Below are 5,110 nucleotides of genomic sequence, written 5' to 3'. Positions count from 1 at the left end.
AATACCAAGGTCCAATCTAGAAGTTTCGAACCTAGGGATCTAGTGTTAAGATAGGCTGATGCCGGGACTCCAAGAATGCGAGGTAAGCTAGCTCCAACTTGGAAAGGGCCTTTCAAAGTAAAAAGAAGTATTGGGAAAAAAGGAGAATACAAGTTAGAAACATTGGATGATTCTGAGGTCCCGAGAAGTTGGAATACAACTCATATAAAGAGGTATTACTCTTAAAAAATCGTATTACGCTAAGAAATTTTTATTAGTAGAATAAAGTCACTCTTTTCCTAGGCACTTAGGTTTTTTTAATGAGGCTTCTCTTGTATTTGGTAAAGCGAGATTTCCTTGCGAATCTATGCTATGAATAACTATGGGTTTCTTCTATAAAACCTTATATTATGTTTAAATAATTATATTAGAATTTCAGAATATCTTCTTAACAATTGAATTTGAGTTGAAATTAAAGCTCGAAAGAATAACAATTTGAATACTAGACAAAAACCAATGTTGCAAAAATATTAAGCGACAAAAACGTTAAGTTAATCTCGAAGACGACGGGAACACATAAAGTTAAATCCCGATAACAACAGGAAGAGTACTACCAAAAGTACCAAAGTTCCTAAGTGTCAAGTTCTAAACACTTGCCCAAATATTATAAAAATTACAAGATAGAAACTGATGAGCGGATAATTTATACGCTTTTTGGCATTGTTTTTAGGTAGTTTTTAGTAGGTTGTAGCTACTTTTCAGTATGTTTTTATTAGTTTTTAGGCAAAATTCATATTTCTGAACTTTACTATGAGTTTGTATATTTTTCTGTGATTTCAGGTATTTTCTGGCTAAAATTGAGGGAGCTGAGCAAAAATCTAATTCAGGCTAAAAAAAAGGACTACTGATGCTGTTGGATTCTGACCTCTCTGCACTCGAAATGAATTTTTTGGTGCTACAAGAGTTCAATTGGCACGCTCTCAATTAGGTTGGAAAGTAGACATCCAGGGCTTTCCATCAATATATAATAGTCCATACTTTGCTTGAAGATAAATGATGTAAACTGGCGTTTAACGCCAGTTCCATGTTCCATTATGGCGTTAAACGCCAGAAACAGGTTACCAGTTGGAGTTAAACACCCAAAACAGGTTACAACCTGTTGTTTAACTCCGAAAACAGCCCAGGCACATGAAAAGCTCAAGTCTCAGCCCCAGCACACACCAAGTGGGCCCCAGAAGTGGATTTCTGCACTATCTATCTTAGTTTACTCATTTTCTGTAAACCTAGGTGGCTAGTTTAGTATTTAAACAACTTTTAGAGACTTATTTTGGACCTCATGACATTTTTAGATCTGAACTTTGTACTCTTTGACGGCATGAGTCTCTAAAATCCATTGTTGGGGGTGAGGAGCTCTGCTGTGTCTCGATGAATTAATGCAATTACTTCTGTTTTCCATTCAAACACGCTTGTTTCTATCTAAGATATTCATTCGTACTTCAATATGATGAATGTGATGATCCGTGACACTCATCACCATTCTCAACCTATGAATGCGTACCTGACAACCACCTCCGTTCTACATTAGATTGAATGAGTATCTCTTGTATTCCTTAATCAGAGTCTTCGTAAGCTAGAATCCATTGGCAGCATTCTTGAGAATCCAAAAAGTCTAAACCTTGTCTGTGGTATTTCGAGTAGGATTCAGGGATTGAATGACTGTGACGAGATTCAAACTCACAAGGGTTGGGTGTATTGACAGACGCAAAAGGAACAATGGATCCTATTCCAGCATGAGTGAGAACTGATAGATGATTAGCCGTGCGGTGACAGCGCACCTGGACCATTTTTACTAAGAGGACGGATGGTAGCCATTGACAATGGTGATCCACCAACACACAGCTTGCCATAGGAGGAACCTTGCGTGCGTGAAAAAGAAGACAGGGAGAAAGCAGAAATTTAGAAGACAAAGCATCTCCAAAACTCCAACACATTCTCCAGTACTGCGTAACAAATACTCATTTCATGCTCTTTCACTTTTTACAACTGAAACTAAAGAACCCTATTGGTATCCTGACTAAGAATAATAAGATAACCATAGCTTGCTTCAAGCCGACAATCTCCGTGGGATCGACCCTTACTCACGTAAGGTATTGCTCGGATGACCAGTGCACTTGCTGGTTAGTTATGCGGAATTACATAGTGTGAGTGTAATTTTTGTGCACCAAGTTTTTGGTGCCGTTGCCGGTGATTGTTTGAGTTTGAACAATTGACGGTGAATCTTGTTGCTTAGATTAGGAAAATTTTGTCTTTTGGTTCAGAGTCTTTTATTTCTTTTCAAAAATATTATTTTTTAATTTTTATTTTTTCTGTGAGTTTAGTGTCATGTTTTAAGTTTGGTGTCAATTGCATGCTTTTCTTTGTCTTTCAATTTTCGAATTGCATGTTCTTTGTTCTTCCTTGATCTTCAAATTGTTCTTGTCAATTTTTCTTGTTTGATCTTTGGTTTGTCTTGTTTTGTGTCTTTTTTTGTTTTTCTTGTACATTTTCAAATTTTTAGTTTTCAAAAAAAATTTATTTATTAAATACCTTATTAAAACACGTTAAATTTATAGCTCAGTTGGCTAAAGCGTGGGTTTGTGTTCTTGGCAATTGGGTATCTTTCTTTTAAAATTTTTTTCAAAAATAATTTTTCTTTGATTAAATCTTGTGCCAAACTTTAAGTTTGGTGTTCTCTTGTTAAATTTCTTTAATTTTCGAAAATTTTATTTTGGTTTTCTAAAAATTTTAAGTTTGTTGTTCTTTCTTTTGTTTTTGTTGTTCTTGTGAGTCTTCAAGGTGTTCTTGAGTCTTCTTTGTGTTTTGATCTTAAAATTTTTAAGTTTAGTGTGCCTTGGTGTTTTCTCTCCAAAATTTTCGAAAACAAGGAGCATTGGATTTAAAAATTTTAAGTCTTTGTGCCTTTTGTATATTTTTCTCTTTCATAATAAAATTCAAAAAAAATCTTTTCTAACTTTTTTTAAGCAAATATTTCGAAAATTTTCATAGAAATTCAGATTTCAATTTCAAAATTTTATCTTATCATATCTTAGTTGTTAAGATTTTAAAATCATATCTTTTTCAAAAATATCCTAACCACTTTCTCTCTCCTCACTTTTTCGAAATTCTTCATAAAATATTTTCAAATTTTTATTTTTATTTTTTTTATTTTAGTTTTTATTTTATTTTATTTTATTATTTCAAAAATTATTTTTCTTTTATAATAAAATAAATAAAATAAATCCACATTATCTCCCTTTCTCCATCATGGACCTAAGTGGAAATGAACAGTGCAGAAGGACTCTGGGGTCATATGCTAACCCCACTACTGCTTCATATGGGAGTAGTATCTGTATATCCTCCATCGGAGTCAGTAGTTTTGAGTTGAATCCTCAGCTCATTATCATGGTGCAGTAAAGTTGCTAGTATTCCAGTCTTCCACAGGAAGAACCTACAGAGTTTCTGACACAGTTTTTACAAATTGCTGACATAGTACATGATAAGAAAGTAGATCAGGATGTCTACAGATTATTACTATTTTCATTTGCTATAAAAGACCAAGCTAAGAGGTGGTTAAATAACCAACCTAAGGGTAGCATAAGGACATGGAAACAGCTGTCAGAAAAATTCCTAAATCAATATTTCCCTCCAAAACAGATGACACAGCTAAGGCTGAACATCCAAGGCTTTAAACAAGGAGATAATGAATCCCTTTATGATGCCTGGGAGAGATACAGAGAGATGCTAAGAAAATGCCCCTTTGAAATGTTTTCAGAGTGGGTGCAGTTAGACATCTTCTATTATGGGCTTATAGAGAAAGCTCAGATATCTTTGGACCACTCAGCTGGTGGATCTATACACATGAGAAAGACAATTGAAAAAGCTCAAGAGCTCATTGATACAGTTGCCAGAAATCAGCATCTGTACCTAAGTAGTGAACCTTCCATGAAAGAAGAGGCTAAAACAGTAACTGCTGAACTCAGTCCTGCAGAACAAGTTACTGAATTCAATCAGCAATTAGATTTTCTAACAAAACAGCTAGCCGAATTCAAGGAGATATTACAAGACACAAGAATGGCTAATATGAACATGGAAATACAGTTGAAGCAAACAGAACAGCAGTTATCAAAACAAATAACAGAAGAGTGCCAAGCAGTTCACTTAAGGAGTGGGAAGACTTTAAATACCTCACTTCAAGGCAGCAGGAAGCCAAGAAATGAACAAACTGCTACCCAAAATCCCTTTGAGGACAGTAAGAGCCCAGAGAGGAATAATTCTGGCACTCAAACGCCAGAAAAGGGTAGAGAGCTGGCGTTAAACGCCCAACCCATGCTCAGTTCTGGCGTAACAAGTAAGGAGTTGGTGTTGAACGCCCAAAGAAAGCTCAGTTCTGGCGTTCAAACGCCAGAAATAGGTAAGGAATTGGCGTCCAACGCCAATCCAGCTTCCAACCCTGGCATTCAAACGCCAGTGGGGGATCAGGCACATATAAGTGCTGATAGCAACCCCTCTAAGAAGGCTTTTCCAACCACCTCTGTAGGAAATAAACCTGCAGCAACTAAGGTTAAGGAATACAAAGCCAAGATACCTTATCCTCAGAAATTCTGCCAAGAGGAACAGGATAAGCAATTTGCCCGCTTCGTAGACTATCTCAGGACTTTTGAAATAAAGATTCCGTTTGCAGAGGCACTTGAGCAAATACCCTCTTATGCTAAGTTCATGAAAGAGATCTTAAGTCATAAGAAAGATTGGAGAGAAACTGAAAAAGTTTACCTCACTGAAGAATGTAGTGCAGTCATTCTGAAAAGCTTACTAGAGAAGCTTAAAGATCTTGGAAGCACTACAAGAAAAATACCCATTCAGCCACACTTTTTTAGGCTACATTTGAAAAGCGTAGCCTATTCATAGAATAGGCTACGCTTTTCTCTGTGTTGCCTTTTTATAAGAGAAAAGGAAACACAAATGCAGCATCATTTAAAAAGCGTAGCCTTAGGTATTAAAGATATCACTTAAAAAGCGTAGCCGTAGGTTGATATCTATAGGTTCACTCTTCATATCAAAGGAGACGCTTTTAAAGTATAGCCTATTTGTTAAG

The sequence above is a fragment of the Arachis duranensis genome, chromosome 8 (genome assembly GCF_000817695.3).
Source record: "Arachis duranensis cultivar V14167 chromosome 8, aradu.V14167.gnm2.J7QH, whole genome shotgun sequence".
Classification (NCBI taxonomy): domain Eukaryota; kingdom Viridiplantae; phylum Streptophyta; class Magnoliopsida; order Fabales; family Fabaceae; genus Arachis; species Arachis duranensis.
The sequence above is the reverse complement of the archived record's forward strand: the minus strand, read 5'-3'. Positions refer to the sequence as shown.